The sequence below is a fragment of the Patagioenas fasciata genome, chromosome 12 (assembly GCF_037038585.1).
Source record: "Patagioenas fasciata isolate bPatFas1 chromosome 12, bPatFas1.hap1, whole genome shotgun sequence".
Taxonomy (NCBI): Eukaryota; Metazoa; Chordata; class Aves; order Columbiformes; family Columbidae; genus Patagioenas; species Patagioenas fasciata.
This window is the reverse complement of record NC_092531.1, coordinates 15,003,997-15,019,190: the sequence shown is the minus strand read 5'-3', so window position 1 is coordinate 15,019,190 and position 15,194 is coordinate 15,003,997. Positions and strand designations below refer to the sequence as shown.

The 15,194-nt window shown below is 47.8% G+C and overlaps 1 long non-coding RNA gene across 1 annotated transcript; it reads left to right on the top strand.

Annotated features, from left to right (window-relative positions):
• Nucleotides 1-8,782: 8,782 nt before the first annotated feature.
• On the top strand, nucleotides 8,783-13,535 carry LOC139828938 (uncharacterized). The gene is made up of 2 exons (XR_011741044.1): nucleotides 8,783-9,356; nucleotides 10,855-13,535. It is a non-coding gene; the product is annotated as an uncharacterized lncRNA (long non-coding RNA).
• The last annotated feature ends 1,659 nt before the right edge of the window (nucleotides 13,536-15,194 follow it).

Here is a 15,194-nt window from a genome sequence, read left to right as displayed (position 1 = left end):
CTGGAGACAGCGCAGCCGTTGCGGGAGGAGGGCGATGTGGTCCAGCACGGAGACGCTCTGCGGCGCGAGGGACATAGAGAGAGCATTCAGGGATGAAATGTGACTGCCACTTTTGAAAATGAATCTGTTCTTGGCCAAGTCACTGGCTTAAACATTCAACAAGAGAATCAAAAGGGGGGAAAACTCACAGGCATCAGCACAGGCTGTTATTTGATGGGATCCAAGCGCTCAGACCCTTGGAAGGCAGCGGGATGCGCCTCACAGCATCGCTAGCGAGGTGTGTGCTGGACAGTGAGACTTGCTCCATCTACAAAAGTCCAGTGCAGCTTCTAAGTGTCTCTGAAACCTAAGGGTTTGCATGGCTTCTCTATTTGGGAACCAGTTGACTCTTTTTCAGCCTTCTGCCATTGGTTCGTGTTTTTAATCAGCACCGCTGGTTTCTCACCCTGCACACAGCCACCGGCCAGGTGTTCAAGACACAGGGACAAAGTGGGGCAGGACATCCGAGGAGATGCAGGAGACCCAGGTGAAGCCAACCATGGAGGAACAGGCGGACAGACGGCTGTTCTTCCAGAGACAGGGAATTAAAGAGAGCCTCTCGGCTCAGGAGAGCTGGGGAAGACGAGGTCGTTTCTTTTTGCGACTGATGTTGTGTTTGGGCTTTTTTTATTATGACTTCCATGTCTTCCCCTCCTGGCTAATAAAGCTAATTAGGCTGAAAAGGACATGGGGAGAGAAAATAGGTTTGCTCCAGCTCTCCATAGTGAGCAACCTGGTGTTGTGAAACACTGGAGACAGTCGTTTGTTAAGAAAATAAATCGTAAAACTTTTCCCATGGCAGGGAGTTCTCCCTAGAAATGTTCTTCATCACAAAAACCCCAACATCATCCGGCTCTTGCCTTTCCCTTCCTCTGACTAAGTATAAAATAGTCTTCACATGTCTCGTTCCACTGGGATTCTGCAGCGGTTTGAGCGTTACTGGCTTTTTTCACTGCCATATTTCAACATATGCCCCTCATGACAGACAGCAATGTGCCTTTCATCAGTTTTAGCTCTTGGGTTAATTTTGCCTATAGAGGAAGAATAAGCTGTAAACATCCCCTGGACAGGGGCACTGAAGTTTGAGATGAGTTTGGCGAATTATAGCATTACAAAATGGCATAGATTTTAGTGACAGTGCGAGGTATCCACTTAATGGCAACTTCAAGTTCCAGCAGTTCCAGTAAGGAAGTTTTATAACAACATTAAATCTGGGATAAAAATGGATTATTGGCAGTTGCAAGGTTTTGGGGAAAAGGTTTGCTCTAGTTCTGAATAAAACAAATGGTTTGCAACTTTTCTGGGAAATGAGGATTTGAACAAAAATGTTGGTTTGGTTCAATGCATGGTTGGATTCGCTCTCAAAACTTGGTAGCATTTTAAAAATAGAAAGAAATGTCATTTGGAAATGGAGATGATTTCAACTCGATGTGTCAAAATGCTTAATTCTGAGATGCTTTGAATTCCCTTTTAATGGAAATTCAGCATCTATATCATAAGGAAGTGACCCACCTCGGGCTGGCGCACATCCGAGACAGCTAATTTTAAATCTTTAACTTAAAATCACTCATCTGGGTGGAGAAGCGCATGACCCATCACCGGCGACGTCTGAGGGAGGGCGAGCTGGGCACCAGGTAGGCTGCAAGGCAAATTAACTCGTTAGACCACAGGCTCGTCAGCTTATTTTGCTCCCTTTGAACACCACAAAATTCCTACTTGTTAGTCACTATTTATACAGTTGCACATAGATTCTTTCTTAAGCATTCACATATTCACAAAAGACTTTTAAGAGGCAAAAACCCTGATGTTTTAAATGAGTTTAACAATAAACAGGCAGAGACTAAAGCGTGCGTAGTCCTTAGGTCAAACCCGCACCGAATTTCCACTGGCCTCAGCACAGAGCAGCTTCAAGCCTGAACTTTCACTTCCAAGTCATGCTGGGCTGGTGAAAACAGAGTTTTGACTGATGCTTCACACATAAATGAAGAATTTTGGAGTACAGGGGTCACTAGAAGCTTGCTAACAGCTAATCGGCGTGTGCTGGGTGCTGCTGTGTTTTATTTTCTGCAGAGGAACTCTTTTGTTTGATGTGTCCTGCTGGAGTCAAGCACAGCACAGTGCAGAACTGACAGCAGAAAACTTTCCTCACATCCCTTTACATTTAACTAAAGCAGCTTAATTGTTACTCAATGGAACCAAATCTGCAGCAGAAGCATCGCAGTCACTCCAAGGAGAGGAGCTCAGATTAAAGAGCTGGCAGGGAAAGACCCTTATGCAAGGGCAGAAAGATCATTCAGAAATATTCATAAAACACAAGCCGAATCTTTAAATATTTATTAAAAACAGAGTTTGAATGTTAATTCCCCCTCACACATCACCCCTGAATGAGATTCTAGAGATGAGGAAATGAAACCACAAAGCCAGTAAGTGATTTGCCGGAGGCCTCGGCCATAAATCAGGCTCTGAACTTGAGCTCAGCTCTTCCCGCTCCCTCCGTCACCTCTCCTGACTCCGTGATGAGGTGACAGGCTGAGCTAGCGTCCATGTTCCCCCAAGTGCCACCCAAGAGTGATGCTCATCGGGGTTTCAGACCTGGGTTCTGCAGCAAGGGATGGACTCTGCAGCTACTGCCATCCCCTCACATCTCCCAAATGTTATCACCCTCTTTATAACAACTTGCCCTCCCCCAGCTTGGGAGTGTTTTCAATGAAAACACACCTGAATTTAGTTTGGTAGGGTATTCTGTGTAATTAGTAGGAAAAATGATTGGTGTTGGCGGTTTTGTGCTGAAAAAGAGTGTTTAAGTCTCTTTTTAGAGTCTTTCTGCTTTTGCCCAACTTCTCGGTGATGTCTGACTTGTGTGGCCCACGTCCTACATGTGCAACCATGAGGCCACCAACAGACCGGGAGCTTCGGTCCTCCTCCCAGAGACAAACCCAACTACCTCGATTCCCTTTTGCAAGTTAGCGGAGCCTTAGCCCGCAGCACCCATGAGCAGCCGGGCTCCCCAAAAGCACTGGGGCTGTGTTACCATCCCCAGAAGCACCGTGGCTGGGTCACCGTCCCATGCTGTGCACAGCGCAGATGTTCCTGTGGAGCCTTGCACCAGCTGCGCTTCCTCCCATTGGTCTCTCCAGATAAGTCGCTTGTGTCTTATAAGTTGTTTACTCCATTTTTTAACGCAGGATGCTTTCCTTATCTGCAAGCAGAGTAAATTCCCCCCAGTGCCTCATTCCTGGCCCTCTCCTGACTCCGGAGCTCGCTCAGCGCTGGTGGTGGCTCTGCCTTATCTCCGGTCTGCAACGCAGACAGACCCAGCCTGGAGCAGCCTCGGGGCTCTGCAATACCAACACCAATGTCTTCAAAGACTGAAAATTACTCTGTAATTTGAATCTTTAACAACACACGGAAAAATCTACAGGAACTGGCCTGTATCATGTCTCCGAATGGCTTCATAAATATAACACTGAAGAATTTGGACACTCTCGTGTGTGTCCATGATGGATGTTTGTATTCTAAGAAACGCACTTTCTGCCTTTCCCTATCTCTCTGAAGCAGCTCAAATCCACTGTGCAGCATTTTTTCCTGTCCCTTCCTTACCTTCAACCCTTGTCCCATGTCACTGGCGATTGCACCACAGCCGAGGACAGGGTTTAGCCTGTGTCATCGATTCCCGAGCCAGCAGGCTCCAGTGGTTCCTCCTGGGCCACCACTATTGTTGTCAATCCCCATTCCCATCTGCCTGAGATGCAGAAGCCACATGTAGAAAGTTCAAATACAAAAAAGCTCGATGGAACATATTTATCTGAAAACAATAGTGTGTCTGGATGGAAAAATCAGTGTTTTACACCAATCATGTGGTTGTTATTAATGCTTTCCAAAACACCCAGAGGTACCTTGAGTGTTAACTAGGAGCAGCCTGTACTATTTTGCTTAAAAATCAAAATGTGCATCTCTGCACCTAGAACTGCTCTTGTATTTCAGCCCTGTATCGATGCCCAGATGGCTGCCAGAGGAATTTCCCCCAAATCTGCAGTCACAGGGCTTGATTTCAGCCCAAGATGCTGCAGCAAATATTTATGGTCGTGTTTCAGTGCTTCTTTTCCATTCCTTTCCTCAAAGCAGGATGGTGTCCTGTGAGCAGGGATTGAGCCTGACCTGTATCCCCTGCATAGAATCAGAGGGTGGTTTGGGTTGAAGGGACCTTCCCAGCTCCCCCAGTGCCACCCCTGCCATGAGCAGGGACATCTTCACCAGCTCAGGTTGCTCAGAGCCCCATCCAGCCTGGCCTGGGATGTCTCCTGCCCTGCTCTGCTTTCTGCTGCCCTGCATGGGCTGAGATTCTGTCCCTGGTGCCAGTGAGTGCTATGGCCATGCCGGGGGTACACAGGGGATACACCGGGGGTACAGCAGGTGTACCCCAGCAGGGATGATGCTCACAGGCAGCACATTCTGGTACCATGGGCTCCTGCCAGGTTTTCCACCCCGTGCTTTAACCACACGAAGCAAACCCAGCACAGAGCTGCAAGCAGGAATTGTTTAAAGCATCTCCGGCAGCAAAGGCTGAGCTGGAGGGTTCATTTCCTCGGCTGCTGCAGCCCCAGAAACCCAAGATCCACTGATAGCCATTGAGCAAGGATTTCCATTTTTGGTGCGAGTTCAGACTTAAAATAGACAAGTCTTGAGTGAGGAAGAAACTCTTGTTGACAGAACATAGGGAACATTCCTCCAGTGTACTTTTGCAAAGGACTATCTCTGTCTTTAATCTCCGCGCCGTTTCCTGCAGGTCTCCCGGGCCCAGCTTCCCTCTCATTGTTCCTGGCGCTTTTGGAAATGACCTCAGGCGGTTTGCAGTGACTGGCGACCCACGGTCAGAATGACTAACCCAGTCTGTCTCCATCCCTTGGACATGTCCCATTGACTAAATAAATGACAGGCACTGACATGTGAATAGAAACAAAAACAGCCTGACAAGTGAAATCTTAACTCTTTGGAGCAAAGAAACGTCTGGACGTGTGTTCTGCCTGCGGAGGGGAATTGCGGCAGACAGTCCTGTCGATGGTGAAAATACAGTGAGCCTGCCCGAGCTGCTCAGGACGCATGCAGATTGGGTAGACAAACACCTCTAATATTATTTTTAATTGTTTAAAATTGTTTTCTGAAGCTTTTTATCTCAGCACATCTTTAATTAAAAGTGCAGCTGGGTGTTTATATGGCCATTTGTGTGTCTGGGTTCGGCGCGAATAATTCCACTGAACATTACAAGCAAGGGTTAATGACGTGAGTACCTGTTGAAAGATCTCAGCCCTATATTGTGTCCATATCAGCAGCTATATAACCTGCCATAGGTGAACCTATAGGTGCTTCCTGATGTTCATGGTCACACCTACTGCACATAAACACCCGTCGGACAGGTGATCCTAAAATCAGCCTTAGGGGCCCTGTACAGGGAGATGTAAGCTGTACGGGGGATGTATATATTTGTGCCTCTGCTAACCGCTGCGGCTGCTGCATGACATCAGGTTTCAAGGACTGAATTCCCCATCCGGGTCCCCACTAACACTCTTTACCGCGCTCCCTCCAGCCCCCAGCCCGGGTAAGCCACACCAGAGTCTGAGAACAAGCCACGCCATCCCAGCGTGATAGATTTTTTTAGGGCCCAGACTAGCTGCCTTTGAAATCTAACAATAGTTTTACCAATAAGAATAGAATTAGCGTTAATAAGCTACATTTGTGGATTTTTTTGGGTTGGAAAAGCAGGAAAGTATTCTCTTTAATATAATCAAAATATATTTTAAATGCTGTAATTACAATAATTAATAATGCTGCTTAGCAGTTATTAGCACTCGGTGCATTGTCAGGATGTCTGCATTAGCTAAGGCTTAATAATGAGGTTCATATTAATCCAGAATAAGAAAATAATGATATGGGGAGTGGTTACAGTGCTGTGGTCTGATGGCTTCTTGCTTTAATGTAAGTAACAAATAATTCCCCCTGGCTCTCGGCATTTGTGGATAAGGCCATAAAAAAGGAGGGAAAAAAAAAAAAAAGAAGGAAACCTCAGCTAATAAAAATGCCACCCTTGCTTTACGACTCAGAGAGAAACGTTTGTTGTTTGGCTAAAGACGATATTAATAACTTGTGTTGGGATGGCTGATGTCATTCTTTGGTCCTGCGCATTTCACATTTGCATTGAGAGTCCAGGGACCGTGAGCCGGCGTTTGGCAGTGTCCTGGTCTTTGGTGCATGGCACGGGTGATCCAGTGGGTCATTGTCACAACCACTGACCGGTGTCACGGTGAGGAGACGTGGGAGCAGCCCTCAGTTGGAGGTGGCGTCAGGAGATGTTGGCAGCTCTTGCAGCTGAGACAGGAAAATGATGTTCTAACCTGGCTTTTGGGGTCATTTTAAATGCAACACTATTTATTGTCTTTCCTCCCACATGACTCTTGCCTCTAGCTTTTGAGGACCAGCTGCTGTCCCCTACCACACGGCTGGGTGGAGCCCAGTGAAGAGAGGACCAGTCCCATGAAAGGTGGGACTCATTCCCTCAGATACCTCAGCCAAGGTCTTCTGCAGTTGCTTGCACTCCTCCTTTCTCTCTCATTGCTTTTTTGGTCTCAGTTCACCACCGTGCATTAAACATTATTCACTCACTAGCTAAATAAAAAGAGACTGAAAGCTGAACGTCACTCACCTTATAGAAAATTTGTTTTCTATCTCATATTGTCACCATGTATCTGCTCTGGTCAGTGCTCCATCCTTTCGTTCTCATCCCAAATTATTCCAGTGCAGCCTGACGGGCCATGGGAAGCTGTTTCCAGACAGCCAGATGGTTTTGCCAGGTCAAGCTGGACTTTGGGTAGGTGGGTGAGAGCCAGCGTGTGGGGTCAGGCTTGGTCCCAGGCGATCACCCACCTGAAAAGGTAAATAAATGGTCAGATTTTGGCTGGGACCTGTCCCCTGATAGGAGCTATGCCAGTTCACACCTTCCAAGGGCCTGGCTGCTACAGACGGCTGGCACCAAAACACCAGTGCGAGGGCTTAGTGTCAGAAGTGCAGGATGAACTGTGGAAAACCCCAGTAGTGGCTCTGAAAGGAGATCAGGGGTCTCCAGAGGAGGTGGCTGGTGTTTCATCCATGCCCAAACCCACGGGTCTGTGTCCATGTGGCCATACCGGTGGCCAGGGCAGTTGCCCAGCAGGGAGACACGCTGGTGGCACCCCAGGTGCCTCAGGGAAGGAGATGCTGCTTCTGATCATCTCAAAAGAGCCTGAGATGTTGGAGCCAGAGGTTCCCTGGGCAGAGATGCCTTCTCAGCACAAGTTCATGGCACGGTGGGACCAACCCCTCTGGATCCCTGCTCAGAGAGGGGTTTTCTCACTCCATGGTGTGGCAATGGAACAGAGAAGATGCCCTGGAGACCTGACTGGCTTCCAGCCAGCATCTCCTTTCTAAGCAAAGCCACTGTGCTTCTGCTGGGTCAAACCGTGTCCTGGTGTATATTTTAAGGATGATTTGCTCTCAGTAACACCAGCAGTGCCAATGACTTCAGGGTCAGCTCCTTTCTTCCCTAATCCTGCTTTCTATTTTCACATCCCCCTGCATGAGCAAGCCCTGGAGATCCTGCAGCCAGCTGCCAGCAGAGATACTCAAAATACAGTTTCAACACAAAAAGAGATGTAGTCTTGATACTTTAGCAATGATTGCCTCTGGCTACCTTTGGTCCAAACTCAAACCAGAGAAGACAATATTCTCTTTTTCCCTAATGATTTTCATATCCCCATTTTGAGGTTGCAAGAAATTTGGGGAAGCATCAGACCAGTGCATGCTGGTCCCACAAACGTGTCCTGGAACCAGCTTTTGAAGCTTGCTCCTTTTTTCTTTTTTTTTTTTGTCCTTGCTGCGTTCAGCCTCTCCAGCCAATGACTCAGTCACTATTTCTGTTCTCTTCCCACTTCTGTTCTTGCTTCTCTCAAGTTTTGGTCAGTGGCAGCAGCTTTTGCTAATGTCTTGTGGCTGCTTCTCTCGGAGTTATTATTGGAGATGAGGACGAAATAACAGTGCTGCTCTTCAAGACGCTACTGCAGCACTGCAGAAAATATTTACCAAAGATGTGGTAAGCAGCTCTTTACTGGAGTGACTGGCGTCTGCTCTGGAGCGGACCAGACGCCAGTCGGTTCAGCAAAGAGCTGCTGCAACAGAACAAATTGCCCAGGGCAGCAGATCTGGGGAAGGGAGAAAAGCCAGCAGCCCAGTCTGTCTGTCTTTGTGTTTTCTAAGGGAGAAAAATTATCTTTTTACAAGCCTGCCCTAGTTGGCTCTCACCAGCTCTTCCCAGAAAATACCATCGTAAATAGAAGAGCAAACTATTGCATAAACGGACAGGTTGCCATTTATATCTGACCTTTCTCAGATCTGCTTTGATGTCTTCGTCAATCTGTGCTTCCTTCTCATCCAGCCCCACTGTGTTTTTAGCTCCGGCTTCTAGGGGAGCACTGCTGGACACCGCAAACCTCAATGAAAATCCATTTTTGACACATATGTATACTCCCTCTGCTTTCTGGCCCAGCTCCAAATAGAATAATCCTTTTTTTTTAATCCTACTGTTCCAGAGAACTTCTAGTTTTATGTTTGCAAATTGTATGAGTAAATATGGATAGGGGTGTATTTGTTTTTTTTTTTTTTAATAAACTGGGCTTGGCATATTATGCATTTTGCTGCCAGCTCAGCGTGGTGGCGGCACGCAGCGCTGGGCTGTTTTTCTTACTCTGATAGACCTTTTCCAGCTCAAAAATGACAATTCACCAAATCCAAGCCAAAAAAAAGTAAAGGGCAGTTTCAGAACTGGGTGTTATCTGCCTGGAAAAGGCTCCAGAAAGGCAGACTGTCTCCACAGGCTGCTGAACAAATGCTGATAAAAAGGACAAACTCCTGTGTGTTTGTGACGGGTGGTGTGGTTTTTCGATGTATTCTCTGGTGGATGCGGACAGTTGTAATTCCCTTCCTATTTGAACAGAGCATCTGTTTTACGTGATGTTACATGACTCCTATAGCCAGAGCAGGAGAGGAGGAGTTTCATGGCCAGTCCTGCTGCTCTGCCTGCAACTGGGGGAGTAAAGAATTAGGCTGAAGTAGATGCTACAAGTTTCTCTGGGCCTAGAAATCCCCAGACTGCTCTGGTGCAGACGGACGCCTGGACTCAGCATGTCCATCTCTCCCCCACTGGAGTCACAGAGGCTGCAGCATCCTTGGATTGGCTGAAGGTGACTTCTCCTCCCCATCCACTTCTCCATCTTGCACTGATACCTCCTCGTGTGAGTCCTGGGAATCCATCACTGAGCTCATGCTGCTGTGGGATCTGTTGGGGGGTGGGCGCTAATAATTCACCACATGGTAGGATGTCCTCCTGGATAAAGCACCCAATGAAGGCTCAGGAGTCAATGTCTTCATCCTCTCCATCCACATGACTCATTTTATTAGATCGTCAGTTCAAAAGAACATAGAAAATCTCTGTCCATGGCATCAGGGAAGACACCGAAAGGTTTGATGGCAGGTAGATCTCCCCCTGGATCAGCAGATTGGTTCCAGAGCACAGAGGAATCGTGATGCCTGTTATGTGCTCCTGTGCCGCACGGTGGTCAGGAGATCTACGTCCTGCAGCTGCCCAGAGACTCTGTAAAGTGAAGGTACGGCCACAAGACTCTGTTGCTTTGAGGAATTGTAGCTTTGCTTTCCAACCCCAAGAAGTCCTCAGAAACCCATGTTTGGAGGAGCAATGACCTAAACCCCTCCATCTTCTCTGCAATGCTTGTTGAGTGCGTACAGTGCTTGAGGACCTTCTGCCCTTGCTCATCCTGCACAGAAGCGCAGGGTCAGAGCAGTTTTGGGACATGGCAGCTGGGGAGCCTCCTCAGAGGACAGTCCTGTCGCCATGGGCCATTTGAACTCTCTGAGATGCTCACACCAGGGCCCAAACTGGAACTGTCAGCTCTATTTCACAGAGCATCCAATGAACAAAACCAACTCGTAGCTACTGGGCGCAGGACTGGCAAGGTTGTGGGAAGCTTGTGGTCACTTGGTTGCCACCAACCTCTTGAACGAGCAGCAGTTCATAGCAGTCGTCGAGCTGAATCCAGTGCTCTCCGTTGGGGAAAAATGGAAAAGGACTGGTTTGGGGCAGAGGTTCCCTGGCTGGTGGATGCACGCAGGTGTGTGCAAGACCCAGTGCAGCTCCTGTGTCCCAGCACAGTCCCTGTCAGGCGGAGAAGGTTTTTTGTCCTAGATTTTCACATGAGCTCTGTTCCCTCCTCTGGCACAGACTCCCCGTTACCTCAGGCAAGTCACTTTCTCCCAGACAGCAAAGGTAATTAGATCTCTGCATCCCACTGGGCTCCATGGGAGCTGATGTGCCTCCAAGGATGCTTTCTGCTGCAAGTTCTCCAGATGGATTAAAGAGGAATTCAACAAGAAAAAATATGGTGCAAGTAAATTAACAATGCTTCCATGGGATCAAGAGAGAGAGCGTAAGGGGTGGTACATGGAAACTCCAGAGGTTTGAGAGTTGGGTTTGATTAGGCAGCAGGAATCGGCTGATAAATCAGATTTTGGCCAGTTTGAGACTCTGCCCGGCTGTCCCGAGGACAGGCTCACACGGGACATGGCGGCGGGTGCTGCCGGTGCTGCCTGCGCTCAGGAAATGTGTTGGTTGCTGAAGGAGGAATAGAAGTTATTGACATGAAATTTGCTGAACCTCAGCAGAAGTGTGGCTTGGGTTCAGTTCAAATCAAATGACTTCTCCTTTTTCCCTGCCAGGTTTGCACCTGCCCGGTCGGACCAGCCGGAGATGCAGCCGGATGATGGGCTGGCGACCCTGGGATGCCCGGTGGCACAAACACACCGATCCTCTTCCCCATAATGCCAGCAAAGGGAAGCCTTGGCACGTTCTGTGGAGCTCTTCATCCTTCTCTGCTGTGCTGGATTTTTTGAAGGTGCTTGAGGATGCTGGGAGAGAAGTGATGTTCTCAGCCTGGATTTTCAGCACCAGTGGAAAAAACAGGAGATGCCTCTCCTCCATGTTTCACCACACGCCCTGCGACAGACACGAGAGCCAAGGTGTCCATTTGCCTTGCTCTTTCATTGCAAAAATTGCACTTTAGCCCAGAGGAAAAAGCAGATGCAAATGGTTTGGAAATTGTGAGAGGTCTGTGTTCAATGCTGGGATATCTGCTGCTGTTTCTTCCCTGTGGTTGGATCCCTTGGGAAGCTGTGACCTACAGCTCTTTCAGCCTCAGCATCCTTGGTCTGCAGTGACATTGGCAGCAAGTGACCTTAGGCTGTGAAGCCACTGCCGGTCCAGCCCAGGCAGCTTCTCCCGGGAGAGAGACGCAGCTTCTGCTACATCCCCAAACCTTCTCTTTTCTTCTTCTGTATTTTTCAAACGAAGAAAGTCTGTGAATATTCATCTCTGGCTGGCTTGTGAAATTGTAATGATGAAATTGTGAATGGTCCCACAAGGTAGCGGACCTAAACAAGGTCCCTCCACCTGTGTTCGAGGAGAGGAACATCCCGAGAGAGATGCAAATAGAGCTTTTATTAAAGGGAAAAAATCACCTTTCTCTGCTGGGGGGCTGGCATTAGGGCTGGGTCAAGGCAAACATTGTGTCCTACAAAATCTGACACACCAGCGCTTTCCTTGGATTGCAGCAGGACCTTACTGGGATGGCTCAAGTTTGTTTTCCTACAAAATGAAAGCAGCAGCACAGGGGATAATCCTGAACTCACAACACTGGCCTGACTTGTGCTTCAGTCCCCTTTTGTCCTGACCCAAACTGGGGAATGGAACCGTATTTCCCCATATCTCAGATGGGTGCTCTCATCTCCATCATTAAAGTCAGACCTTTTCTCCCTAAATAACTGATTAATTAATTAATTAATGGTCCAGCTGCAGCCAGAAGAGATTTAAAGAAATCAGGCCGCATCTTCTCCTGGGATGGGATAGTCCATGTCCCTGCCCCAAGGCAGTCTTCTCCTGGGCTTGGGACCACTACGGGGGACCTGTTGGGAGATGACTTTACTAGAAATGCAGGTTTGAGCCCAGGCAACCTCTTCAAGCAGCACTTCATGGAAACTCATAGTTTACTACCAAAAAAAAAAAAAGAGGTTTGGTTTTGCCGAACTGACACAAGAAAACATGTTGTCAAAAAAACTTCCCAAGCGCTCTGCTGGGAATGTGCTCTTTGCCATCAGTCCCCAAGGCTGGAGCGCTGGGGTGTTGAAATGTTACTACAGCCCTGGAAATTGTGAGTCAGCTTCTCCCCACCCACAGCAGATACTCGTGGGAAGGGCCTTGAAAAGCCTGGAAACTCCGCAGCTCTTGCCTTGTGGAGTTTCCATTAACCCATTAACATTAATTTCAGGTCTGGTGAAATGCAGAATTTGGCGAATTTCTGTTGGACTTTGTTCTTTTTAAACACATTTTTTCCCCTGTCCCTTTTCCTGATTCTGATAATTTTACAGGATATTTAGTTTCACCTCGTCCCTAAGCAGTTTGGCTGCTGTGGCCACAGTTCACGGCCCCAAGTCCCGTGGGACAGGCTGGACCTGGACCTGGATCTGGTGGGAATTTGGATGGTGCATGGTCACACACATCCTTGGGTCACACATGTCCGTGGGTCACACACATCAGTGGGTCACACACACCAGTAGGTCACACACTTGAGCTGATTGGGGTCGGGTGCAATGCTGTGATGTGTGCTAAGGCTCTGTGAGCAAACCCTGCAGCCGTAGGACATGCAAACCCACTTTTGAGACATGCAAACCACTTTTGGGATGTGAAAACCCACTTTTGGGACCTGCAAACCCACCTTTGGGACATGCAAACCCACTTTTGGGACCTGCAAACCCACCTTTGGGACATGCAAACCACTTTGGGACGTGCAAATCCACTTTTTGGACATGCAAACCCAGTTTGTGACATGCAAATCCACTTTTGCGATGTGCAAACCCACCTTTGGGACATGCAATCCCACTTTTGGGACATGCAAACCCATCTTTGGGATGTGCGAAGCCACTTTTGGGACGTGCAAGCCCACCTTTGGTACCTGCAAACCCACTTTGGGGATGTGCAAACCCACTTTTGGGATGTGCCAACCCACTTTTTGCTGTGGCCGCAGTGCGTTGGGGATGGGGACACACACCGGGCTGGGGATGAGATCACACCTTCTGCATGAAGGGTTTCATGGTGCCGAGGTCTGGGAGCTGGAGTCCAGTGGTTGTGAAATTCTCCATGCAGGAAAATCCTTCAAACATTTTCTTTTTTCATTTTGAGTTTATCAGAATGCCTTGGTCTGATTTTAGCTTTTTCCATTTTGAAGACGGTCCAAAGTCCTATCACAGTGCGTTACCACGCAGAATGTAACATTTGCAAGAGTAAAACGAAAAGTCGGTTTGAACTGGAAAATCACGGCAATGTCATTAAAACAAATGAAATGGGACATTCTGATGTTGTCAAAACTTTTCTTCTCTGGTTCCTTTCAAAATCAGCTTCCAGCAAAACCAGCCTGATTTTATGAGGCGTTTTAGTTTTTGGCAGAGCCCCTCGCTGTGGCCCAAGCAGTTTTGTCATGATTTCTCAGACTGGGTTCATACGCTCTTTGCGATGTGTCCCCAGCCTTCGCTGTCCCCCCAGCATTGAGCAGGGTCCCCATCTCAACCCCGTTTTCAAGGCATTAAAATAACCTCCAGACTGAGCAATGACAATTATTAATTTTGTGTTTTAACCTCTGCATCCTTCTCTTTGACCAGAAATGTATAAAATGCTAGAGATAAAAAGAGCAAAAAATGATGAGATTATTTTGGTTTGTTGCTTCCAACCCTGGTGGTGCGGATGCAATAGCAGCTCTGGCCCCTCTCCCATGTCCCCCCACCCTGGCTGCAGTTTGGGAAGAGGTTGGTGCCGGTGCCCCCCCGGCCACCCACGGTCCTCCTGGGCCTGAGAGGATTTATTTGGCTTTATATAGTACCTGGGAGATCCACGTCTGATAAGACTGGCAGGCTTTCAAAAGCTTCTCTCCAGCTTCTGTGCCAAGACCTATAGGATGTGTTCCAGAGCATCTCCCAGGAATGTCTGTTATTATGACACGCCAAGAAAAAATGGGGGAGGGGGGAGGAAAGGCAGTGAAAGAGCACATTGCTCTTAATTACTAGAAAACCTTTAATAACCAACATTACTATAAATTATATGTGCATTATGACAAGTACAATTGAGGGCTCTGTTTTTCTCGCCCCGCGTTAGGGCACAGAACAATGTGCTTTTGTTGCGAGAGCTGAGATGGCACTTTGGGGGAAATCGGGACTTTTCCATCGCGTACCTGTGCCCTCAGAGATGGTCGGCAGCGCTGGGCCCCAGGAAGGCTCCGTTGTTCTTCATACCATATTGCACACACCATGATTATATGGCGTTGGTCAAGCAGTAATATGTCGCCTGCTGAAATAATAACCTATCCTTAGCTTAAACAGTGCTATATTTAAGATTTATATATATTTAAATGTTGGTAATTGTACATTTGTGACATATTATAATATGGATGACCATTTGTAAATAAGATATTGGGAAGAAAAGCATCGGATGTATTTAGGGAGGTAAATTTTGGGGTCACGCTGGACAGGTCGATTGATGTGGATTTTAAACAAGCGTTGGAGCCTCTCTGGGGATGGGCAGGGATCTGCCTGGCTCCAAGATCCAGAAAATCCCCATTTCTGCCTCCACATCTGACGCTGAATCTTTTTTGCAGCCCTTCCATGCCATTTAACTTGTCTTTATTCCCTAATGCGAAAAACGCTCATAGCATTTTCCTGCCCCAGTTGGATGTTGGCTGCCTTTGCAAACAGCCCTAAACCAATATAGGTGTAAAAATGTCGCTGCTCCGCGGGTAGGTGACAGCGCAGGGTTCCAGCGTGGCCATCGTGGGATGGTATTTCCATGAAAAGTGAGTCAGTTCTCAAATAACATCATCTGGTTTTGCTCCCAGTTTGGTTTCTCCGCAGGGAGGGAGCTGATCGCTGCTGCATGCGGCCATCAATCCCGTCAGGAAACCCAGCAGCAGAGGCAGCAGGTCCCTTACAGGATTTATACGATTACTTTTTTTTTTTTA